The sequence below is a fragment of the Pelophylax lessonae genome, assembly GCF_965119305.1.
Source record: "Pelophylax lessonae genome assembly, chromosome: 7".
Lineage (NCBI taxonomy): Eukaryota > Metazoa > Chordata > Amphibia > Anura > Ranidae > Pelophylax > Pelophylax lessonae.
Window position 1 is genome coordinate 94,093,256 of NC_138774.1, and position 26,937 is coordinate 94,120,192.

Sequence of the window (26,937 nt, forward strand, 5' to 3'; positions counted from 1 at the left end):
CGCGATTTTACCGCGATTTTTACCGCGATTTTTGTGCAGGCGTTTTTAGATTGAATAGAGATCAATGGAAAACGCCTGTAATCTGCCCAAAAAGAAGCTCATGTACTTTTTTGAGCGTTGGGCGTTTTGTATACAGCGTCAAAACGCTCAGATGTGAACAGGGTCCATTGAAATGAATAGGATTTGTCTTGTTGGGCGTTTTGAGAGCTGATCCTAGAGCAGAAAAACGCCCCAAAAACGCCCCAAAACGCCTAGATGTGAACGGAGCCTAAAAGTGTAAATAATCTACTTATTTTATTTTTTTTACTTGAAAAATGTAACAGAATACATTTTGCCATGATTTCATGATGAAAGAATTTTTTTATTGGATATTTTTTATAACAGAGTAAGAGAAAAATTTTTTTTTAAATTTTAGTCTTTTTTCTTTGTATGTAAAAGAATAAAAAGCAATGGTGATTAAATATCATCAAGAGAAAGCTCTATAAAAAAAGATATACAATTAATGTGGGTAAAGTGTTGCTTGACTGAGACATTGTCAGTCGAACTTTGATAGCACTGAAAACTGAAAAAGGAAGGCTGTGTAACATGCTGGTATTGAGCTAGTTAACATTTTCCCACTCCTACAAAATGTACAGGAAGCTCTTTCTCACATGTTACACATATCTTATCCTTTTTCCCAGTATCGTTATATTTACAAGGAGGGGCTATATCAGCTATACGAGTGCAGTCAACGAGCTTGAATGGTGTGCTACTTAATATTGGGCCTGACTTCCCACTACAGATGGCCTTCACGTTGTCTGCGGAATCAAGGATGAAAGTGTTCAGTTTCTTGCATTTATCTTTTATGATGAATATGGGGTTGTTCATTTCGGTGTCACAGTTGCTGCTCCATGTGCTTCGAATGTGCTTCTCCTGAAATTTTTCCCAGTTCTGAGACAAGGACAGATCGGAGAGACCCAGGACGATCCCAAATACCAGAAGAAGAGATTTTGCACACATTCTGGCCAATGTTTCTGAAAAGAGAGATACAATACAATGTATGTTTACAAGATATCAAAAAGACAATGAAGATAAAACTGTTTCAGTGAGGACATATTTCATTTTTTTAGCGGGATTGATGGATTTTTGTTTTGGTTGTTTATTTCATTAATGTTCTTTGTATTTTTTTAAAATTATTATTCGTTTGCTATTGCTTTTTTTCTGTAAAAATAAATAGTGGTAACCATTTAAAGTCCCTAAAAACAGCACAAGCCACTTTAATTTCTCCTTCAGCATTTACTTCAATGCATTTTACCAGAATGGTGAACATTTTCCAAATCTCCAAATTTTTACCAAACCCAATCGCTTGTTAAGTATCAGCAACACAGGGAGGGCACTGTTTGCAATGAGTTGGGTGGCTCAAAGACCTACAGTGGGGTTGATTTACCAAAGGCAAATAGACTGTGCACTTTGCAAATGCAGTTGCACTCTGCAAGTGAGGTACTCCAGAACTTAGTAAGTGAGATAAAGCTTCACTTTGAATACCCAACCACATGCAAGGAAATAAAACAGCATTTTTGCTTGCACAGATTGAATGATGGAAGTCCGCAGAGCTTTCCCTCTTTCCTAAGCTCTGGAACAAATATCCTTGCATAGCGCAACTGCACTTGCAAAGTGCACAGTCTATTTGCCTTCAGTAAATCAACCCCATTGTGACAAGGAGGAGTAAAGCCCAACCATCTAGGTGTAGTGCAAAGCAGGAAGCAGAGCCTTTATGGTTAATGAGCTTTTACAAGCCTGTGTAATATCAAAATAATAAACAAAATAAAAATATAAATGTGATGTCAAAATTAGCTTGAACCTATTGACGCCGACGTAACACAAATATGTTGCCCCACTGCACTGGCCTTTTTGCTGTGGTGCCGCATTTTTACGTATCTCCCTTTGTGCTGGAAATGCGGTGCACAGCGTGCTCCCAGCACAGAGACTGGGGTCTCACCGAGAGCCCGGGGCCCCGTACTAATGGTTAGGACCCAGAACTCCCGATTAGCAGTCGTCTGATGGCTGTGATAGCCTCTGGCTGGTTACCACAATGATCAGTAACTGTGAAGCCCGCCCCTGTGTTTCTCTCTGTGAATGGAGTGGAAGGATACATTGTATCTTTGTCTCTCCTTGTAGAGAGAGAAAAAAAAGTGTGTGGAAAAATAAATAAGTATTAAAAAATAAAATAAAAAATAAGGAAAACTACAGAGATCAAGGCTTGATCTAGATCAGTGCAAGGGTTAGTGTTTGGGTCAAAGGTTAAGGTCAGAGTTAAAGGTCTGGGTCAAGGGCCAGTAAATTTTGGGCAGGCTTTTTTTTTTTTTTTTAATAGTGTCAGTGTGTTTTGGGTAGGACAAAAAAAAAAAAAAGCAAAATGCTCACTATTATTTCTGGGCTGTACTACGGCTACAAACAACAAATAGCATACACATATGTGGTATCGCTGCGATTTCCAGGAGCAGGAACATTTATTTTGGGTTGTTTTTTGGTGGAAGGTTGTAACAAGAAATCTACAGCTAAATTTAAAAATAATATTCTTTTAAAAATATGTTTGGCCAGTTTCCCTTTGATAAAAAAGGCAAAAATCAGGAGATATCCATAACCACTTACAACCAAATAAAAGCCTGATTTTTCCTGAAAAAAACAAGGTTAAATTCACCTGAATGCACAAAGTAGTTGTGATGATATGTATGGTTTTACTAACACATGTCAAAGTTGCAAAATTGTGCTTAGGCATTAAGATTTGTTTTACCCCCTAGGCTTGAAGGGGTTAATAAAAATCTTGCATAATGGTTTTCCCTAAATTCATGCTGAGCTTTTAGAATTATTATCGGAGGAAAACAATTTTGGCACATTTTTTAAAAAAATCTCTACCCATCTTGCTGAAAGCTGCAGAGCTGGGAGCTATCCACACTGCAGATATAACAGCCCAACCCCTAATTAACCACTTGCCGACTGCTCACAGTAATTTTACTGTGGCAGTGCGGTTCCCCTGGGTCCAGTCACTTAGTACTACGTGACTGGAGGGGAAGGGGTTTCGGCGGCATGCGTGCTCCGCGGGAGGCGTGCTCCCGCTGTGTTTAGACATAGCTGGAGTCACGCCAGAGGAGGAGAGGCGGCGATTGCTGCCTTCCTCCCCGATCATCTGGTAAATGGAGAGAAGACCCGCCTGCTTATGCAAACAAAGCATTAGGCATACATTTAACCCCTTGATCACCCCCAGTATTAACCCCTTTCCTTCCAGTGTCATTATTACAGTAACAGTGCATATTTTTTAGCACTGATTACTGTAGTAATGTCACTGGTTCCCCCCAAAAGTGTCAAAAATGTCAGTGAGGGGTCTGATCTGTCCGCCGCAATGTCGCAGTCCCACAAAAAAAAATCACAGATCGCCGCCATTACTAGTAAAAAAAAAAACAATAAAAATTACATAAATCTTTCCCGTAGTTAGAAGACGCAATAACTTTTGCACAAACCAATCAAAATAAGCTTATTGCGATTTTTGTTACCAAAAATATGTAGCAGAAAACAAATTGACCTAAAATGTAAAAAATGTTTGATTTTTAAATTTTTTTTTGAGAATGTCATGTAGCAGAATGTGAAAAATATATATATTTTTTTCAAAATAGCGCAAAAAATAAAAATCGTACAGGTGATCAAATACCACCAGAAAGTTCTATTTTTGGGAAAAAAGGACGTAAATTTTGTTTTGGTACAGCGTCGCACGACCGCGCAATTGTCCGTTAAAGTAACGCAGTGTCAAATCGCAAAATAGGGCCTGGTCAGGAAGGGGGCAAATCCTTCCGGGGCTAAAGTTGTTAATGTTATTCATGAATCTACCAGACTTGTGCTATTATTGTACTGTAGTACAGTAGCAAACTGCTGCAAATATAGTATATTATTTCAGCAATTTTACTGGTACTCAATTTAATGTCCAACTCCAAACTCCAGCCCAAATTTTTTTTTTTAATTACTGTAGAACATAAGCAGAATATGCTGGTAATCCCTTAAGGCCCGTATACATCAATACATTCTGTTGTAGTGCATTAAGGCAGGCATTCATTGTGTTAGGGTAGCCCACTCATTATAATTTGGTTGCTAACTCATCTCAACAGACCAATTAATGAATAAGACCCTTTTTTTTATGTACCACAGTGCGGTACAGCACACAACACAGTATGTGGGGTACGCTGGCCCTGACCATACAGTGTGCTGGGGTGCCGTTGACAAATAATGACACAGAATAGAACACACAGCCAAGTGTTGATGCGACTAAAAATTTACTGAAAATGGAATAAAAAAAGTTTAATTGGGAATATGAACCAAGATGCAACTGCATTAAAAGGGTGTGCATCCTCGTCATCATGGCTAGAGGTCAACAAAATGGATATCATAATAAGCATAACTTATTCACTTGAACCAATGAGCTCTAACCAGACCAGATAACACCAGAACACCAAACACCAGATAAGAACAACCTGGTAAAAATATGAAAAGGAGCTGGGAGCTCCATCTGCTGGCTTCACGTGACAATACAAAGCCCTAAAGTGGATATTACAATCTTGTTTACTAAAAAAAAAAAGACAAAAAAAAAAAACAAACATGTTATGCTTATCTGCTCTGTGCAGTGGTTTTGCACAGAGTAGCCCAGATCCTCCTCTTCTCGGGTCCCACGCTGGCGCTCCTGGCCCCTCCCTCCTACTGGGTGCCCTCACAGCAAACAGCTTGCTATGGGAGCTTCCAAACATGTGTGCTTCTGCGCTATGGCTCTGTGTGTCCATTCACACACAAAGCCGCGACTCGGCCCCACCCCCTCCATCTCCTGATTTCCACATTGGCTGTGATTGAGAGCAGTGGGATCCAGTGGCTCCTGCTGCTGCCAAAAGCCAATCAGGAGAGCAAGTCCTCAGAGTCCCCTCAACCCCCACCGGCTTAATCTTCCAGTGTGACAGGAATTAATTGAGAGAGTTGTGACAGGTACTCATCAGCAGTACCCAACTATGCCCACCCTTTCTGCCCACCTCCTCCATTCATAGAAGCCATACGATGACTGAAAACCTATTTTTGAAAGGAGGACGGGAAGAGGAATCAAAGGTCCTCCTCCATCCCTTTATAGTATAGGAAGTTATAGTTCTATGAATGGAAGAGGTGGGCGGCATAGTTGGGCACTCTTGACGAGAGTCTGTCACAGCTCACTGAGCTCTAATGACTCCAGCATATTAGGGGGGTGATTGGAGGAGGAAGATTTCTACTAAACCAGAAAACAGCAGCACAAGGGACACCTCATGGCGATTACATGATTGGAAAGGTCCCGATTGCAAGAAGCGATCGGGAGTTTTCCACTAGCCGCCTGTTACTGTGTCGGGTAATTGGTACGCAAATATACGTCCGCTTGGCACCAAGGCCCACCTGCTGAGAGGCCACATATTTGCATACTGTCAGTGCCTAGGGGCTAAAGTTGAATTCCAGTCAAATACTAACTATAATTAGACCTGCTCACACACCATTCCAAGCCCTATGCCTACTACCCTGTAAAGGAAGGATGTGTATACTTACCTATTCTGAGGATGCATGAAAGGCTCCCATGCTGGTTTCAGTGTACAGGAAGGACAGCAGACAATGGATGCCCCAAAGTTTTAATATGGGTGATGTCATTGTCCAGGCTCTGCAGCCAGCCATGGTCACTCCTCTTCACTGAAGCCGGCCGCTGTAGAGGTCATGTGACTGGACCAGAGCACCCTCAGAATAGGTAAGTATATGTATCATTTCCTTTAAAGGGTAGTTAGAATAGGGCTTAGAATTGGGGGATCAGGTTTAGGTATAGCAGGTGTTTGACTGGAGTTCTTCTTTAAAGTACAATTCTGGTCAAATGTGAAAAAACTGTCTGCGCTATCCCTGTGTATTACCCACCTATTACTCAACTCTATATACTATAGGAAGCAGCTAGCACCACTCTGCATCCAACCACCTGTACAAAATACAATAAATACTGTATATATATATATAGTCACAAAAAAAGTGCAGCGCTCTCCTTCAATAAAGTGCATTCAAATTATAGTGCATGAGTAAATATCAGTATATCAAATCAGTATATCAAATAACAGTGTAAAAATCATCTATATATAATAAATTAAAGTGACACCATCTTTTCTTCTAAATATATATACAGTCCATCAATAAATGATTCAATGTCCGTGAAAAAAAGCGCAGTCCCAACACCAGAAACTCTTCAGTAATTGCCTCTGATCACGACAGTGCCCTTCACCCCACCTATGGGTGGCTTCTCCTATAATTAGTGAGGTCCATTCAAGCAGGAAGGAAGACACCAATTACAAAGGTTTCATTGCTGGTAATGGGATGCGATTTGTTAAGTCGCGGCAGTGTGAAACGGCACTTACTTTTACTTTCAATGATAATAGTAAACATGACAAATAGAGAGGGTGAATTTACCTAAGGCCCCTTTCACACGAACGATCCGATCAGATCCGCCTGTTAGTTTTTTAGGTGGACCTGATCGGATCCTTTATGCATCCCTATCTCTGCTGACGCCCGCTGCTATCCGATTCCGATCCTGTCTGTGAAATCCGGACGGCTGGAAACCCTATTTTCTATCCATCCAGGGAATCGGATCGGATGAGAACGGACAGGCGGTCTGTTCTCATCCAATTCCCCCATAGAGAACAGTGGGGATCTGACACCTCCCTCTCCGCACAGTGAGTGGAGACGGAGCTGTCATCCGCCTGCTCAGCGGGGATTAGCGGATCGATCCCCCGCTGAGCAGAGAACGGACGTCGTTGGCAGCACAGCCTGTGAAAGGACCCTAACGGGGGCACAGACAGAAATAACAACCTGACAGGGGTTCAAATCCCTCTCCACTCTATCCAAAACTGAAAAAAAAAAAGCTTTGGCTGTAATTATACTTTAATGCAGTTGTATATTCATTAATACTCCATGAAATGTATTTGTTGCATATGATAAGTATAAATTCCTAAATTCTATTTAATATCCTATACAGCCGCACTCAGACTGGAAAAATAGTCAGGCGTTTAAAAAAATGCCTACATGTACCATACTGACAGGAGGAGAGATGTGACAAGTGACATCATCTGTCAATGCTCTTTTACTGTTAGCTTCCAGTGAGCATGCTGGGAGTAGAGAGAAGACACCACTGTAATGTTTACCTGTAAGTGGTGTCATCCACCAGACTGTACTGTGTAGGAGGGCTGGGTCTATATCAGGACTGGATAGACAGTAATCAGACTTGTATAAAGTACTCGAAATTTCTACTTGAGTAAAAGTACAAGTGCTCGATCAAAAAGAGACTTGAGTAGAAGTGGAAGTGCTCGCAGAAAAAGTTACTTAAGTAGAAGTACTAAAGTATTCAACATTTTTTTTACTTAAGTATTGCAAGTAGTTTTTTCAAAAAATTTGCTACTTAAGTACTAAAAGTAAAAAGTACCAGTAGTTTTGAAAAAAAAATTATACTCAAGTACTGAAAGTAGAAGTACAAGTACTGTGTTATGTAGTTATTAAAGAAAGAAGTCAAAAGTTTGAACATCATATTGTTTTTTATTATTTCAAATGATTTATTCAAATGATTAACCTGTGTTTGTTAGTAGTTTCTTGATGCACTTTAAGCGCTGTAGCACCATTTATTTGTTTGTTTCATATTTTCTTTTTATTGGAAAGATTTGGTATAGCAGCTTTTATTATACACAGCCTTTATTTTCGTATGCGCTGATTTACAAATGACATTATACACATTTTTTTGAGCTTTATGCAACCTGCCATCTACTGTTCTGGCAGTGGTAATTTTTTTAAAAGTAACGAGTAACTATGCAGCACAAAAAAAAAATACTTGAGTAGAAGTATCGAAATCATCAAAAAAATGTAGTGAAGTAAAAGTAGAAGTAGGAGAAAAAAATTCTACTCTAGGAAAGTACAGATACCTCATTTCGGTACTTAAGTACAGTACTTAAGTAGTTCTACTTCGTTACTATACATCTCTGACAGTAATACAAATCCTCTAGCAGCTAAAGTAGCTCCCATATATGTAATGAAGATACTCACCACCCTTGTATCGTGTCTTGTAACCTGTTAGGTAGTAGAAGAGGCACAAAGAAGACCTAAAAAATGATAGTAAGCAATGAGTGACATACACCGACTGGAATTATAACATGAAACACAATGACATGGCATTATTACAATACATTATAAAGTGTCCCTCTCCAGCCCCATACCTGATATGTAGACGGACTTTACTATGCCGAGCAATCTTCACAGACTGGCTTTTATTTCACTCTTTGTCAGAGGTTTAGTCCAGAAAGGAAGTGCAAAATACCGACCACAAACCGACTGTTTAGTGTGCACACATCCCTTATCTCTTATCTGTATCTGTAAACTCTGGGCAATTTTTTTTTTCACATGTAGTAACTTCCCATTTGTGTCTAGGGGTTCAGAGAGCCAAGATATACTCACCTAATCCCCCAATCCTCCCAGCGCAAGACTGGTCCCTTCAGTTCCTGCCCCCCATGGTCCAGTACCTTTGTGAGGTGAACTGTTCCTGAGTAGGGATGATCGAACTTTTGAAAAGTTTGGTTCGACCAGAACACCCGGACTTCCCGAAAGTTCGGGGTCCGGATTCCAGAACCCCATTAAAATCATTGGGACCCGAACTTCGGTAATCAAAAGACACAATTTTGAAGCCCTAAAACCCAATAAATGCCCCGAAAAAGTGCCTAGGGTTCTGGGTCATGCCCCAGGGACTATTAATCACACAAAAAAAAGTTCTTAAAAATTGTCCCTTTTGATAGAGAGCCAATTATTGAAAAAATTATTGAAAAAAAAAAAGAGAGATCTTTTTGGATTTAGTGTCTGGGGGGTCTAAAAAGTGTACCTGTGAAGTTTCAGCTCTGTAGCATGTCCAGAACCAGAAAAAAAAGATTGTTTGTCTTAGAATTGCAGTAGAGCAGGCATATGGCTCCGCTATTTTCACACCCGGACGTTTTTGTCGCAGGCGTTTATTGGGCTTTTTTGTGGACGTCTTTGGAGGCAGGCATGACATCTGAACTTCTGTGTAGGGGTATATATACACACACACATGTATGTATATATACACATACACACATATAGGTGTGAAAGTAGCAGAACCCTATGCCTGCGCTAATTAAATTATTTGCAGGCATAGGGCTCCACTCCTATCACACCTATATGTGTGTATGTGTATAAATACATATATGTGTGTGTATATATACCCCTATACAGAAGTTCAGATGTTATGCCTGTAAAACCAATAAATTAATACCCGCGCTGTGATAAATAAATAAATGAGGAAAAAAATGATTAATAATAAATTAATAGTCAACCTGAAGCTGCTGCTCACTAGGTAAAATACCAGAAAGATTAAAAATTCAGATAAGGCAGCGCTAACAGGTAAAAAATGTGTAGATAAAGTGCAAAGAAGTAGCTATATAATTGTATCCATGTGACTTGTGATCAAAATATGAAAATACTTAGATTAATATAAATATAAAGTGCAATAGTGATCAACAATCAATAATATTAAGTGCAAAAATATAATAGATCGAAATGTCCTTTGTGCAACCATATGCAAAGTGCAAAATATTCAGTCCAAAAGGAAAGGTTTCTTTCAAACGAAACTAAAGTGCTGAACAGGTGCTCACATCCATATAAGTGCCCATGTGCTCTTTACAAAAATAGGACCCCCTGTGGGGATGCACTCACCACAAATAGGATATCAATGAGCCTTATGCAACATAGCATTCCTTAACCGGATGGTTGAATGGGAACCTCTTAGTAATGGCTTCCTTAACAATGCCTTGCCTCTCTCTTTCCCCTGCAGTGTGTCTCATAAGAAAAGGAAGGAGGCGAACATAGTGAAGCCCGTATGGTGTTTATTAAATTTTAAGCAAAGAAATGGTACTCACAAACAAAGGTTGATAATCGGCATTGGTAAAGCAAATACACTTCCGTGTTCCTCCGCTTCCGTGAACGCTGCCGGCGTGCGTTCCATGGTGGTTACAGGAAATGACGTAGTGATGATGCTCCGCTGCCCGGAAGTGCGTCGACGCGTTTGGCCCGCCTGAGATAATGCCCATCAAGGCAGGCGAAACGCGTAGACAAAACTAGCACTAGCAATTAAAGCGGAGTTTTGCCTGGGGAAAACAAAATGACAAATACCGCAGCTGCTGACTTTTAAGCATTGGGCCTGAGGTGGGTCTGCCATGGTTATTGGTGACACCTTCAGCCCATTTAAGCTGAATACCCAAGTGTGAAAGTTGAGACAATGACCATTCTGGCATCTATGGTTTGTTTTGTTTATTTGATACTTGTTTAGGAGATATTTACAGTACCTATAGGTAAGCCTTATCATAGGCTTACCTATAGGTACAACTTGCAGAGGAGGGTTTACTTCTTCTTTAACTCAAAGATCCTGGACTGTAGTGAAACTTGACTCTTCTTGACACTCTGTTTAGCTCAAAAGTCCTGTGAACAGCTCCCTCCCAGGGCCGGTGCAAGGATTTTTGTATACACAGGCGAAGGTGCATTTTGGTGCCCCCCCTCACCTGCCACCTGCATTCCTTATAACTTTTATACTTCAGAATGAGGGACACGTGAGGGAGGAAGTGACCTGTGGTGCACGTAGCTTAAAGTAGAGTTCTGCCTGGGGAAAAAGAAATTAAAAATCAGCAGCTACAAATACTGTAGCTGCTGACTTTTAATATATAGACACTTTTACCGATTTTTGTGAACGGTTGTCAGGTGCTGCCGCTGCCATTTGTCATTCAATTGCTTCACTGCCAGTTCCCTACTGCACATGCGTAAAGCGCGCCGTGCTTTGTATTTGCCCCGGTGGCGGGGGAAGGAGAAGGGGGACTGAACTTCCGAGGGATGGCGCTGCAGCGCTGTCTCCCCGGAAGTGCGGAGGGGTACCTGTCAAAAAAGTACCCATTCCCCCCTCACCCCTGAAAGGTTTTACTGGAGGGGGGGGGGGTAGGGGTGCAAACAGATCAGTGTAAGTTCCACTTTTGGGTGGAACTCCGCTTTAAGAGTGTGGTAAACAAAAGCCGGGTACCCATAAAATATGCTTTTACTGCTATGCTACAAGCAAGAATCTCACAAGCTGTAGTCAGTGCTAGGTTTAAGAATACATGACACACAGAGAACAGGGTTAAGGAGAACATTATGTACAGAATGCAGGGGACAGGAGTATGTAATTCACAGAATGCCCCCAGTGTAATCTATATAGTCCCCCCCCAGTGTCATCTATATTGTCCCCCCCCCCCCCAGTGTCATCTATATTGTCCCCCCCAGTGTCATCTATATTGTCCCCCCCCAGTGTCATCTATATTGTCCTCCCCAGTGTCATCTATATTGTCCCCCCCCCACTGTCATCTATATTGTCCCCCCCAGTGTCATCTATATTGTAAACCCCCCCCCTCCTCCCATCATCTATATTGTCCATCCATCCCCCCAGTGTCATCTATATTGTCCATCCGTCCCCCCAGTGTCATCTATATTGTCCATCCGTCCCCCCAGTGTCATCTATATTGTAAACCCCCCCCCCCCCGTCCCCGTCATCTATATTGTTCATCCATCCCCCCAGTGTCATCTATATTGTCCATCCATCCCCCCAGTGTCATCTATATTGTAAACCCCCCCCCCCCCCCCGTCATCTATATTGTCCATCCGTCCCCCCAGTGTCATCTATATTGCAAACCCCCCCCTCGTCATCTATATTGTCCATCCGTCCCCCCAGTGTCATCTATATTGTCCATCCGTCTCCCCAGTGTCATCTATATTGTAAACCCCCCCCGTCATCTATATTGTCCATCCGTCCCCCCAGTGTCATCTATATTGTCCATCCGTCCCCCCAGTGTCATCTATATTGTCCATCCGTCCCCCCAGTGTCATCTATATTGTCCATCCGTCCCCCCAGTGTCATCTATATTGTCCATCCGTCCCCCCAGACCCCAGTGTCATCTATATTGTTAACCCCCCCGTCATCTATATTGTCCATCCATCCATCCCCCCAGTGTCATCTATATTGCCCCCCAAGTGTCATCTGAATTGTAGTAATCACAGACCTCAGATCAGCGCGGAGCATGGCATGATTTCCCTCCTCCGGCTCCTCCCGACTCCTCCTGTCTGTGTACAGCAGGAATACATCAGAGCCGTGGGAGGAGGAGAGGGCGCCTTCAGTCCTCTCTCTGAAAGGCGCGGCGGCCATGGGCGGGGAGAGTGTGGAGCCGAGCGGAGATCGTAATCATCGTATGTCACAGGCTGCGGATGGGAGGGGGAGAAACTGGTGCTGCCTGGTGCCCATATTAGGGCGCCCCTCCCGGGCAGATGACTGGAGCCAAGTGCTGGAACTTGCTCTGCTCCAGGATTCGCTGGGACTCCAGGACCAGGAGGTATGCAAATTTACCGCCCCCCACCACCCTGGGGCCCTCAGGCGGCTGCCTGAGCTGCCTTATGGGTCGCGCCGGCCCTGCTCCCTCCAGCCATTCATTGATTGAGGTAGCTCTTTGTAACTGCTTGTGCTGCTGCAACTCTCAACACTGTACACTGCATGCTGTACACTTAACTCTTTAGTGCCCAACTGCTGGTGCCCCCTTTACTCTTCATGGTCCTCGGTCTAGCAGATATGGGAGTAAGTCACACATGTGCAAGTCACAAGCAAGTCTCAAGTCTTAACCTTCAAGTCTCAAGCAAGTCCCAAGTTACTGTGGCGAAAAGCAAGCAAGTCAAGTGGAGTCCCTGCTAGAAGTCAAGCAAGTCAAGTAAAGTCATTTATTTTGGTCAAGTCACAAATCAAGTCAAAATACTGATCTACCCCAATTTTCACCTTTAAATCAGTTAAAAGTCAGTGGTCAGGAAAGGTTTTGTTTTATTTTCAACATTAACACAACTGCTTAGTGCTTTTTTCTTAGCATATTAAAGAAACACTTTGAATGCCCAAACAGCTCAAAATCCTTTGTCCGGTTATGTTTCAACACCACAGTCACTAAAAACATGTTAAGTATTTCCATTGTTAAACTGCCAGTGTCTTAAAAATCAGAACACACTGAGGTGTTTTAAGTGACTGTGGTGTCAGAAACATAACAGGCACATTCATTTTGCTTTAACACATCTTGAGAAAATGCAAATGTAGCACCCTACAGATAGGTGCTAGGTAAATGTATAGTGGGCCATGTCTGCCTAACAGCAGGGCTGTGATTTATTTAGCTAGGGTGTCGGGGCTTCCAGATGTGCCTGCTGAGGGGAGAAGTATCCCCACTGGCTCCTGTGAGAGGATTCTCATAGGGCAGTGTGGGAAGCCCAATCAGGAGACATCCCAGCTTGTAACTACCCCAGAAGGCAGATTTTGCTGCAAAGGATTCTGGGAGTGGGTATAAGTTTGGGGGAAGTGCGTAGCAAGGTGTCTTTGGCGGGCGCAGAGTCTCAGGAAGGAGAGTGCGGCTGTCTCTCCTCCTGTCTGAGGAAGGTGGATGTCTCAGGTGTCGCCTGAGTATCCGGAGAGTGCTGAGTTGAGCTATCCGGTGTGCCGAGAACCTGCAGAGAGAGAGAGGGGTCCAGTCCCAGGAAAGCCTACACAGGTCGCGAGTACTGAGGATTGCCCCTGGGGGTCTGCCTGAAGTTAGAGGGGACCACTCCGGAAGAGGTTCTGGGATCCAGTGTCAGCTAGCTGTAAAGGGGGTACCTTGGTTGAGGACCCTGAAGCTACAGAGGGGGTACATAGTCCGTGGACCCTGAAGAGTTCAAGGTTAAAGGGGGCGCCTGCAGTCTGGGCCCTGAATTGCACAGAGCATGCCAGTTAAAGTGACAGCTATACAGAGTTCTACAATATACTACCTCAAGCTGTGCCAGGCGGGGGAAAGTATTCAGTGACTTTCACAGTACAACAGTGTCAGGAGTTCTACAGTTCTCAGTCTTGGATCTTCTTGACTATAAGTCGAGGATTCAGCACTTCTTCTGGTATACAGAGTGTTCTCAGTGTTAGTGAGCGTTGGGTGGCGCTGGCTGGCGTCACAGAAGCGCCAACGGGCATTTCAGGAGTAAAAGTCCCAATTGTAATTAGTTTGAGCCACAAGGAGTATCCCACTTATTCCCTTCTCCCATCCCCTAATTCCAATAAAAATAAACCACAAACAAAGATGCCGGAGTTGTCGCTGCTTCAGTTGTCACACCCAGGGTCACAGCTCTAATGGGCTGGAGAGAGTACCGCTACTAATGGCAGACCCACATCAGGCCATAGGCCTGGAAACCTTGCCACACAAATATTTAATAACTTAAAAAAGTAGTCATTTCGAGTCATATGTCTCAAGTCATGAATACCAAGTCAAAGTCAAGTCGAGTCTTTTATTAATTTTAGTCAAGCAAGTCTCAAGTCCTCAAACTGGTGACTTAAGTCTGACTTAAGTCAAGTCATGTGACTCAAGTCCCCCACCTCTGCTGTCTAGGCACCCCCTCTGACACTTCAGGGTCCTCTCACTAGGCACCCCCTCTGACACTTCAGAGTCCTCTCACTAGGCACCCCCTATGACACTTCAGGGTCACACTGGCACCCCCGTTACTGCTAGCTAGCTCCTGGATCCCTTGGACCTTCACCGGAGCGGTCCCCTCTAAGCTAGGCAGACCCCAGGGGCAGTTACAGTACTCACAAACTTGGAATGCTTTCCTGAAACTGGACCCCCTCTACTCCGCTGGTCCTCGGCACACCGCATCCTCTCTGCAGCTCAGCTCAGCTCTCTGTCCCCCCAGGCAAGCCGTCTGGGACACCCGATCCTTCTGACAGGATGAGAGACAGCCGTACTCTCCCTCTGGGGACTCTGCTTCCCACCAAAGACGCTGCGTCATGCGCTTCCCTCAAACTTATACCCACTCCCAGAATCCTGTGCAGCAGAATCTGCCTTTCTGGGGTAGATACAAGCCCGAATGTGCCACTGGTTGGATTTCCTCCACTGACCAATGAGAACCCTCTCATGGAGCCACTGGGTAGACTCTCAATCCTCAATAGCAACAGCTGGGAGACATGACAGCCCAGCTAAAAATAATGGCCCTGCTGTTAGACAGCCAAGGACCACTATACTTTTGCCTAGCACCTACCTTACCTGTTCAGGGAGCCCGCGATGTCATACCCCAGCCATCTTTCGGAACGGCTGTCAGGTGCTCTCGCCGCCATTCGTCATAAGGAAAAATGCCAGTGAAGCCTTTTGGCTTCACAGCCAGTTTCCTACTGCGTATGCATGAAGCGTGTTGCGCTTTCTAATTGGCCCGGCGGGGGCCGAACTACTGAGGGACGGCTCCGTGGCACCATCTCCCAGTAGTGGGGAAGGGTACATGTCTAAAACAGGTACCCGTTCCCCCCTCCCTCCTGAAAATTGCCAAATGTGTCACCATAGGGGGGGGGGGGGGGAAGCAGATAAGCCTCTTTTGGGTGGAACTCTGCTTTAATCTATGTAGTGTTGGCACAACCCCACTGCATGGGGAAAGAAATGGTTTGGAGTTGGGCTTTACGATTAAAGCTGAAGTTAAATTTTCCTTCCTCCTTTCACCTCTCATCAATATGCTAATGACATTTTAAAATTAAACCATTCCCCTTTTATTAAATAATATATTTGTGTCCCGGTAACATCATCACTGGGAATCTGTGCTCCTTTATGCAATGCAGGCAGATCATGGTTGGTGGGAGGAGTCAGCAGAGTGTTGTAAATGTATCTGACTTGCTGCAGCTTCTAATGCAGACTGTGGGAAGCTTACATTGTGCAGTGAAATCAGAGTAAGTAATTTCTGTACAGGAGAGGAGCAGGGCCGGTGCAAGGATTTTTGTATACACAGGCGAAGGTGCATTTTGGTGCCCCCAGTCCCCCCCCCCCTCACCTGCCACCTGCATTCCTTATAACTTTTATACTTCAGAATGATGGACACTTGAGGGAGGAAGTGACCTGTGGTGCACGTAGCTTAAAGTACAGGTTTGCCTGGGGAAAAATAAATGAAAAATCAGCAGCTACAAATACTGTAGCTGCTGACTTTTAATATATAGACACTTACCTGTCCAGGGAACCTGCGATGTTGGCACCCCAGACGATTTTCGTGAACGGTTGTCAGGTGCTGCTTCCGCCATTTGTCATAAGGGAAACTGGCAGTGAAGCCTTTCGGCTTCACTGCCAGTTCCCTACTGCACATGCGTAAAGCGTGCCTTGCTTTGTATTTGCCCCGGTGGCGGGGGAAGGAGAAGGGGGGCTGAACTTCCGAGGGATGGCGCTGCAGCGCTGTCTCCCCAGAAGTGGGGAGGGGTACCTGTCAAAAAAGGTACCCGTTCCCCCCTCACCCCTGAAAGGTGTCACTGGAGGGGGAGGGGGTGCAAACAGATCAGTGTAAGTTCCACTTTTGGGTGGAACTCCGCTTTAAGAGTGTGGTAAACAAAAGCCGTGTTTCCTTGTACCCATAAAATATGCTTTTACTGCTATGCTATAAGCAAGAATCTCACAAATACTTATAAACCCCCAGCACAATCATCACAAAAAAAAAGAATGCAAAGCTTCCATTGCATATGGTTTTGCAGACAATGAAAATATACAGAGAGCTTACACTTTATCTGAGCCTACCTTAAAGAAGACCTTCTTTAAAATAGTCAGGGACCCCATAGCAACCAGTAACTATTGAGATAATGAAGACTTTGGTGAGAAGTATATAATGTACAGTATTGTGTATATAGTGTAGGAGTATGTAAGGCAAGGGGTCGATGTTGTGCAATGCAAAGGATGCATAACGCAGACTGCAGGGGTCCAGGGTGTGTAATACAATATGTAACACACAGAAAGCTGTAGTCAGTGCTAGGTTTAAGAATACATGACACACAGAGAACAGGGTAAAGGAGAACATTATGTACAGAATGCAGGGGACAGGAGTATGTAATTCACAGAATGCCCCCAGTGTCATCTATATTGTCCCCCCTCCAGTGTCATCTATATTATCCCCCCCCCCGTGTAATCTATATTGTCTCCCCCCCACTTTCATCTATATTTTCCCCCCCAGTGTCATCTATATTGTCCCCCCCATGTCATCTATATTGTCCCCCCCAGTGTCATCTATATTGTCCCCCCCATGTCATCTATATTGTCCCCCCCAGTGTCATTTATATTGTAAACCCCCCCCCATCATCTATATTGTCCATCCATCCCCCCAGTGTCATCTATATTGTCCATCCGTCCCCCCAGTGTCATCTATATTGTCCATCCGTCCCCCCAGTGTCATCTATATTGTAAACCCCCTCCCCCCTGTCATCTACATTGTCCATCCATCCCCCCAGTGTCATCTATATTGTCCATCCGTCCCCCCAGTGTCATCTATATTGTCCATCCGTCCCCCCAGTGTCATCTATATTGTAACCCCCCCCCCGTCATCTATATTATCCATGCATCCCCCCCAGTGTCATCTATATTGTCCATCTGTCCCCCCAGTGTCATCTATATTGTCCATCCGTCCCCCCAGTGTCATCTATATTGTAAACCCCCCCGTCATCTATATTGTCCATACATCCCCCCAGTGTCATCTATATTGTCCATCCATCCCCCCAGTGTCATCTATATTGTCCATCCATCCCCCCAGTGTCATCTATATTGTCCATCCGTCCCCCCAGTGTCATCTATATTGTCCATCCGTCCCCCCAGTGTCATCTATATTGTCCATCCGTCCCCCCAGTGTCATCTATATTGTCCATCCATCCCCCCAGTGTCATCTATATTGTCCATCCGCCCCCCCAGTGTCATCTATATTGTAAACCCCCCCCCCGTCATCTATATTGTCCATCCGTCCCCCCAGTGTCATCTATATTGTCCATCCGTCACCCCAGTGTCATCTATATTGTAAACCCCCCCCGTCATCTATATTGTCCATCCGTCCCCCCAGTGTCATCTATGTTGTCCATCCGTCCCCCCAGTGTCATCTATATTGTCCATCCATCCCCCCAGTGTCATCTATATTGTCCATCCATCCCCCCAGTGTCATCTATATTGTCCATCCGTCCCCCCAGTGTCATCTATATTGTCCATCCGTCCCCCCAGTGTCATCTATATTGTCCATCCGTCCCCCCAGTGTCATCTATATTGTCCATCCATCCCCCCAGTGTCATCTATATTGTCCATCCGTCCCCCCAGTGTCATCTATATTGTCCATCCATCCCCCCAGTGTCATCTATATTGTCCTTCCGTCCTCCCAGACCCCAGTGTCATCTATATTGTCCATCCGTCCCCCCAGACCCCAGTGTCATCTATATTGTAAACTCCCCCGTCATCTATATTGTCCATCCGTCCCCCCAGTGTCATCTTTATTGCCCCCCAAGTGTCATCTGAATTGTAGTAATTACAGACCTCAGATCAGCGCGGAGCATGGCATGATTTCCCTCCTCCGGCTCCTCCCCGACTCCTCCTGTCTGTGTACAGCAGGAATACATCAGAGCCATGGGAGGAGGAGATGGCGGCTTCAGTCCGCTCTCTGAAAGGTGTGGCGGCCATGGGCGGGAAAAGTGTGGAGCCGAGCTGAGATCGTAATCATCGTATGTCACAGGCTGCGGAGGGGAGGGGGAGAAACTGGTGCTGCCTGGTGCCCATATTAGCGTGCCCCTCCCGGGCAGATGACTGGAGCCAAGTGCTGGAACTTGCTCTGCTCCAGAATTCGCCGGGACTCCAGGACCAGGAGGTATGCAAATTTACCGCCCCCACCACCCTGACGCCCTCAGGCGGCTGCCTGAGCTGCCTTATGGGTCGCGCCGGCCCTGGAGAGGAGCCTGCACAAGTGTGCAAGACTAAAGGTAAGGCTGGAGTTCAACTTTAACACAGAGCATTGTGAGTGTTCAAGGATCTGAAAGTTCAGGTGACAGAATATTTTCTCCTCTTTGCCTCCTGAAAAATACAGATCTTGATGCCATCTACTTAAAAGAAAATCACATTTCCCTGATGTACGTGTAGCAGCCTCCTAGTTAGGTGCTAGGTAGACAGAATAGCTTTTGGCTCTGTATGCTTAACAGCAGAGCTGCAGGCTAAATTTATTGTGCTCCCTGCTTCACAGGGAGCAGAATCTATTAGTTAGGCCTGTTGCATGTGTCCAATGTGTGATTCATCTGGGCTGAGGGAGTATCCCCACTGTGTCCAATAGGGAGGCCTGGTGGACAGTGAAGGAAACCCAGCCAGTGACACAAAGGCTTTTGTAAATATCTCAGTGGGTTGGCACAGACAGTGGTGCATCCTGGGATGAGCTATAAAAACCAAGGACACATGTGACAGGTGGTCTTTGGGCGGGAAGCCAATTCCCAGAAGGAGGGTGACGGCTTTCTCCTCTTCTGAAACTGTGGAAGGTGATCACAAGCAGTAGGCCTAGTGAACCAGAAAGTGTGGCTGAACCCAGAGGTCCAGTGGAAGCTGAATAGTTGAGTTGGAGGCAACGGTGGTTCTGGAAAAACAGTGTCCGTGAGTACAGAACAACTTACCCAGGGGTCTGCCATGAAGGGGACCACTCCAGAGGCTAGAGTCAGCGGATGGGTGTCAGCACACAGGCAGTGAGAGTAAAGGGGGTGCCAAGTTAGAACCCTGAAGAGACTAACCAAGCAGGAATCTTTAAAGTATCTTCACTTCAGTGGCAAGGTGAAGCAGCGGCCTTACCGCATCCTACAGTTAGCTGTCCTTAAGACTGAGAATAGTTAATAGTTGGAGTATCCCACTCATCCCTTCTCCTATCCAATTTCTCAATAAATTCACAAAACAAAATACCCTGGATTGATTATTGACTGAGCCAAGAACATTCATTGCTGTTTATCTGCTGTCAATTGCTAAGGGTAACCCAGGGTATTCCAGAAAGTGTAATTCTCAGCTGTCCTCTAAGGGGCAGTGCTACATATGTGTTTCTAGAAGCTTTAAAGCAGAGGAATAAATTGAAGCTAGCAGCAGTTATTACAATCAAAGCTCATCCTTTATGCTGATTGGAGGACTCCAGCTGTGAGGCAGCAGGGGATGTGCCACACCTCTGTAAAAAGACCACTGCTTCCGCACAGAACAAGGGTGCTTCTCGAAAGCAGCATTTCTCAACCAGGATGCTGCGGCACCCTGGGGTGTGGCAAAGTGTCCTCAGGGGTGCCGTGGCAAAATGGCCAAAAACTAAGTCAGGCATGTTGTAAAATATTTTTATCTGCCAGCAGTTAAGCCTTTGTGTGATTATAGCGTTGCTTGTCTGGGGTCTCAGACAGGGCCCCCATATTCTCAAATTTGCATAAAGCTGGACTCAGAAAGCTGTGTGGGCCATTCGCCTGCATCCTGCCAACTAATGACATCATTGGCTGCTAAGGCCAGGTTGGGCACTTGCGCTGTTGCAATTCTTGGGATGTGCTGTTTGGCTGTTTTTTTAGCACATAATAATGTGTGAAAGGAGTTTGAAAAAGATACAGGTAGGAGACTGTTCAGCGTGCTGCATATGAGCTCCTGTGGGTAACAATGTTTTAGTACCAAGGTAGTTTGGATCAAGCTCTCAATGTGTTGGTTCTGCCGGTCTCAGCTCCATACAGATAGACTAACTAAGTCTAACTAGGTAACTAGCAGAGCAGTGGAAGGGGGAGGCATCTTCTTGAGTCTCTTCGCCTCTCTCTACAGGCAGTAGTAGAAACTAACCAATTACCCAGCAATGCGAGTGCATGTACAGTGTGCATTTGGAAAAAAGGCTATGTGTGTGTATGAGTGTATGTACTGTATGTGTGTGAGAGTTTGGGAGTGTATTTATGTGTGTAGCAGAATTCCCAGCCGTTTTGCTGGATATGGGTCCGCCAGGGTTACCGCTAGCAACAACAGCACAGTTAGGCATATTCTCCAAGTGTGAGCACTGAGACAAGAATCAGTCCAGTATCTTTGGGTTTTTAGGTTTATTGAGAATTTGGATGGAAGAAGCGATGAGTGGGATACTCTTCTGGCTCAACTATGCACAATATTAGGGGGACAACTGAAAAAATGCCTGCTGATGCTGACTTGATGCTGGCTGAATGCCGGTCAACGCCGGTTGGCGCTAATGAACGCTGACTTGCAGTCTGTTAGCACTGAACTGACTCCTGTCACTTTCTTGTGGCACAAAGTCCATGTAGAAGCTCCCTTAACACTTTCCTTTGAGGTAGCTTTCCTTTGAGGTAGTGCATCTGCGGCAACGCTTTACACTTCAGGGCCCTCTTTACACACACACTTCTCTTCAGGGCTTGGACTCTGGCACCCCCTTTCTAAGCCTCCTCCTGGTTAGCTGGCTCCTGGATCCCTCTGACCTTCTGGAGTGGTCCCCTATCCTAGGCAGACCCATGGGCAGTTTACAGTACTCACCACACTGCTTTCCTGGAAACTTCCGCCCCAGCAGCTCCACTCGGTCCACGGCCCACTGGATCCCTCTCTGCAGCTCAGCTCAACCTTCGGTCCTCTAGGCCGACAGCCACAGGCACCTTTCCTGATGCTGACAGGAGGAGAGACAGCCGTCACCCTCCTCCTGGGACTCTGCTTCCCGCCAAAGATGCTCTGTCGTGTGCTCCCCTCAGACTTATACCTCCTCCCAGGATGCACTGTTGCAGATTCTGTCCTCTGGGGTAGATACAAGACCTGGTGTGCTATTGACCAGGTTTCCTCCACTGTCCAATGAGAGCCTTCATTGGACACAGTGGGGAAACTCCCCAAGCTCAACAGGCACACCTGGAAACACATGACAGCCTAACTGAACAATCGGGCCCCCCTGAACAGACAGGGCCACCCATATACCTTTCCTAGCACCTACCTAGGAGGGTGCTACATGTGTATGGGAGTTAATGCATGTATGGGTGTGTATGTGTAATCATGTACAGTATGTGTGTATGTATTATTGTTTGTACATTATTTTTAATTCTGACCACTAATGCGTAGATCTGAATTGCTTTTCCGTGACTGCCTTTTTTAGGGATGTTCACAAAAGCAGCAAGGAGTGCCGCTCCTCTAAAAATCCGATCCATGTTTGGACTGCTTTTCAGAGGCATTTGATAGGCAGTAAGGAGGCAATATATCGCCTCCTCACCACCTGTCTTAACTCCCTGAATGCAGCACCATGTTTCTTCAACTACACACGGTCGCGGGGCAGTTGCAAAACAGCCTCATTTACTTGACAGGGTCACGTTCAATGGGCAGAAGTGCCTGCCAAATGTGACAGGGGGCCTGCAGCCAAAAAGCAGGCTGACAGGCGAGAAGCCATATCTGTGTTCTGTAAGTGACCTAATAGAAACAAACTTGTTTCTATTGCGGTCACCCTGACATGGAAGGGTTTGGTCACCCTGCCATAGCAGTCAGAGACAGTTCACCCTACACTACATTACGGTCACCCTGGCACTTAACACTTTCCCTACAGAAACTAAATTTTTGATTCTAACTAAAGTGGAAAAAAGCACTCTAACTACAATTTGGTGGGGCTATCTTATATACTGGGGGGCGTATTCACTAATGATTGGCCTGTGGACCCCCTAGTCACTCCAATCACATTCCTAGCATTCTCCTGGCCCCTCAATTGGCTTTTACTGATGGTTCTGGTCCAATCACGTCCAATTTTAAAGCCCATTTCCTGTCCCATTGCATTTTGGTCGGTTCTGGTTGCCGAATTCCGAACTTTTTCAGCAAAAAGTTCGGAATTCGGCCGAACCTCGAGCAGCCAATGTTCGGGTCGAACCGATGGTCGACCCGAACTGTTCGATCATCCCTACTCCTGATCCCTGGTGCAAGGCTTTACACGCTCCTACTACAAAAAATAATAAATGCACCTTTTTTTACCTGCTAAAAGATGTGCATTTCTTATGGTGCCGCAGGCAGAATAACAGAACAAACATTTTATATTACTATCTATAAATAAATAAAACAAAATTAACACTTGGACTTGCAATGGTATAATGGGCCTTGGCCATTTATTAAATATTTTAAATGACAACCAAAATATTTTAGCTCAGCCCCAAGGCTCGAACTAACTATGTACATTCACATAAAAATGTAGTCCAGTCACAAAACTCGAACTACCCAGTTGTAAACTATTAAAAACACAAACCCACAACTTGGGCAGAGCAAGAAAACAAACATAAGGGAGGGAGGGAGGGACGAATTCTCTTGCTCCGCTCCCGGCAACTGATTTTTGACAGTTGCTGCAGCAGTTGATATAGGCAACATTTTTTTTTTTTTTTTTTTTAAAAGGTTTGAAAACTGTCCAATCCTTGGACTGTATGTTTTAGCCAATTAGCTTGTCACTTAATTGACCAATCTTGACCTTTATATAAAAAACTACTCCTATTGTTTGAATACCAAATCTTTTTTTTTTTTTTTTTTTTATCATGCCACGGCCCCATACATGCATGGCAGGTACCTTGACCCGCCATGCATTTCATGGTGCCGCAGGCAGAATAACAGAACAAACATTTTATATTACTATCTATAAATAAATAAAACAAAATTAACACTTGGACTTGCAATGGTATAATGGGCCTTGGCCATTTATTAAATATTTTAAATGACAACCAAAATATTTTAGCTCAGCCCCAAGGCTCGAACTAACCATGTACAGTCACATAAAAATGTAGTCCAGTCACAAAACTCGAACTACCCAGTTGTAAACTATTAAAAACACAAACCCACAAGCCATGCACACTTTAAGAGCATGGCACCACCACACGGCCCAAAGCCACCTCTATACATGACTGCAAGTCCAAATTAAAAATATCATTAGCAATATCTGATAAATGGACCCTATCCCAAATATAGAATCCCTCCAAACCACCTTCCAGATCTATATGTCTAAAAGAAAAACCCCCCACAGAAGGCATAAATTTAGACAATGCCCTATTAACTTTAATCCGTGACTTCTCCAGAAACAATCGCTCCCCTGAATACCAACACAACCTCGGTATAATTTCAGAGAAGACAAAAGTACAGGAAGAAAACACAGACTTAAAGTTCACAAAACCAGCATTAATACTCAATAAAAGATCTACACTCTTCCTAGAACCCAAATCATTATCGCCGAGATGAATAATAACAACATCTGGGGTAGGCCATAACAAACACAATTCGGAAAAAACAGAAAATACGTCCCGCCATAGCATCCCACGCCTACCGTACCAAAACAATGAGGTGGAAGATGAAGAAAAACCCAAGTTAGTAGAATAAATTCGAGCTTCGGCCCGCTTGTGGGCCCAAAAAATAAACGAATGACCAATTATCCAAATAACCTTACGAGGACCTGCAATCAAACACAAGAATTAGGCCTAATATATGATCTAAAAGTGGTCGAACTCCACCTACCTACATTCTTAATAGCATCATCAGACATACCACAATTCGCAGCAGCAGTAGCAGCGCCAATGCGGAACGAGTGTGCTGAAATCGGAAGATGACCCAAATTCAAATGGACTAAGCACTTCTTCAAAATCGCATTGAACTGAAAAATGGTAAGCGGGGTGCCATCCAAATGAACAAAAAATTGCAGAAAAGGAAGAGGCCTAATGGCCAAGTATTGTTCGGCTAGACTGACCGCGCAAACATCAATACTCAGATAGCGTCTTAAAGAAATCCACCTACCCTTACCCAGTTGATCGGTCTTACTGCGCCTAAGAAAAATCCGAAGAATACCCCTATTAACAGACACATCTGAAAATCGTAAGCCATCAAACTCCGTTTTCTTCGAAGAAAGCAATTCCGAAATGCGAAATGCACCAAAAAAGCACATCCAAAATGCGCATTTCAACAAAACCGCTTCATACGCAGAAAAACAAACAACAGAACAAGCGATACATAAATCACTTAACAAAGAAAGAGAAACCGCAAATCTCCTATCATGTGTAATATGTGATTTCCGATAACCTTTCAACGCTAATTTAACCGAGAAAAATGCCATACAGGAATCCCCACCTTGTAACTTTGCAAAAAAAGAAATCCCTGCCAAAGTCTTAACAACATGAGAATAAGAAAATTTCTTAACAAATAAATAATTCAAGAAGCATAAAACATTCCCTTCGGAAAAAGAAAAACTATTCACACCTCTGTCAGCAAAGAAAGAAGACCATAAACGCCACGCGGCGTGGTACGAATTCCAAGTTGAAGGAGCCAAAGATGAACGAATCGCTGAAGAAACATCAGTCAGACCAGTTCCCATAGATGAGAAGGGCAAGAAAGGCCCACTAGATCCGCACCAGGAGCCTCCAACCGAAAACGGTCCATCTGCTGGCGAGATAGGGAGTCAGCAATAATGTTGCTATGACCAGGTATATACTTAGCTTTCAACCAAATATTAAACTTTAAACACAAAAGCACTAAATACCTCAAAAGAGAAACAACTGGTGGAGACTTGGAGGATAGGCAGTTAATGGCGAAAACGACTCCTTTATTATCTGAATGTAACAGTATACGCCTATTAGAAAACTCAACGCCCCAAATCTCTAATGCAACCAATACCGGAAATAATTCCAGCAGAACAATACAATTCGTCAAACCTTTAAAGACCCACTCAGGATGCCAAGTGGCCGCAGACCAATGGCCATTCCAATAAACGCCATAGCCGTGTGCGCCAGACGCATCAGCAAACAATTTCAACGCGACAGAGGTGCAGAAACATTCCTGCCAAACAGTAAATCCGTTAAATGAATCCAAAAATTGTAACCAAATTATCAAATCAGCCTTAATCTCACTTGACATTATGATAAATTGGCAAGGGGAAGATACACCCGAGATAGCTCTATACAATCTCTTAGTAAATGCCCTGCCCATAGGCATGACCCTTGATGCAAAGTTGAGCAATCCCAGCAGAGATTGAACTAATTTCAACTTGACTTTGTTCTTAGCCAAAACAAAATTCAACAGCCAACGAAGTTTAGAAATTTTAGCATCAGGTAAACGAAAAACCATTTCCTCAGAATCAATTTGAATGCCTAAAAATTCCAGGCAAGAAGTAGGATACACAGTTTTTTTCGCTGCCAGCGGAATGCCGAACTCACTGCAAATAGATTCAAAAATTCTAAGAGTAGAAATACAATCAAAAGAATCTGCTTTGCCGATAAATAAGAAATCGTCCAAGTAATGTAATATGTTGTCAGGACTGGACTTGCAAGTAACCACCCATTCCAGAAAAGTGGAGAACAATTTCAAAGTAAAAACAAGAGATGGAACATCCCATCGGTAAACATTTATCAAAGTGAAAGTTATTATCAAAACAAAAACCGAGGGAAGTGAATGCCTGAGGATGAATGGGCAATAACCTAAAGGCCGATTTGACGTCAGCCTTAGCGAGCAAAGCAGAGCAACCTGCTTTCCTAATCTTAGATAATGCGTCATCAAATGTAGCGTAAGAAACAGAACATAAATTAGCATCAATTTCGTCATTCAACGATTCCCCTACAGGAAACGATAAATGGTGTATCAAACGAAATTCACCCGGTTCTTTCTTCGCTATGACCCCCAAAGGTGAAATCCTAAAATTAGGGAAAGGAGGAGCCGAAAAAGGACCTGCCACCCTTCCCCCAGAAACTTCTTTAGCAATTTTCATTCTAACCACATCAGGATGTACAGCCACAGAAGGCAGATTATCACGCAACACACAACCTGAGCCAGAAAAAGAAGGCAGTGGAAAGCCAAAACCAAAACCATCGATCAAAATGTTAGCAGATCTACGGTTTGGGTAAGCTAGTAGCCACGGGAGCATTCTTTCCAAGCTCACCGTAGTTTCCGCCTTTAAGAAAAATTTGCTCCCTGTTTGAATGACCACCAAGCGAAGATTGCTTTTTAAAGCACTTAGAGACCGGGTGAGCCCCAGCACAGTGTGAGCACTCGTGCTTAAACCTACAAGAGTGAGGCCATTTACATAGACCGTCATTAAATCCAA

The 26,937-nt window shown here is 44.3% G+C and overlaps 1 long non-coding RNA gene across 3 annotated transcripts in view; it reads right to left on the minus strand.

Moving 5' to 3' along the window:
- Nucleotides 1-931: 931 nt before the first annotated feature.
- The window catches only part of LOC309560194, a 330,139-nt gene continuing 304,133 nt past the window's right edge, over nt 932-26,937 (minus strand). The window contains exons 1-3 of one of the 3 annotated variants that reach the window (XR_014225496.1): nt 8,262-8,333; nt 8,092-8,147; nt 932-1,013 (exon numbers count right to left, since the gene is read on the minus strand). This is a non-coding gene — a long non-coding RNA (uncharacterized lncRNA). Of the gene's footprint in view, nt 1,014-8,091; nt 8,148-8,261; nt 8,334-26,937 lie in introns of those variants that run through there. The other 2 variants (XR_014225497.1, XR_014225498.1) reach the window with 2 other exon arrangements.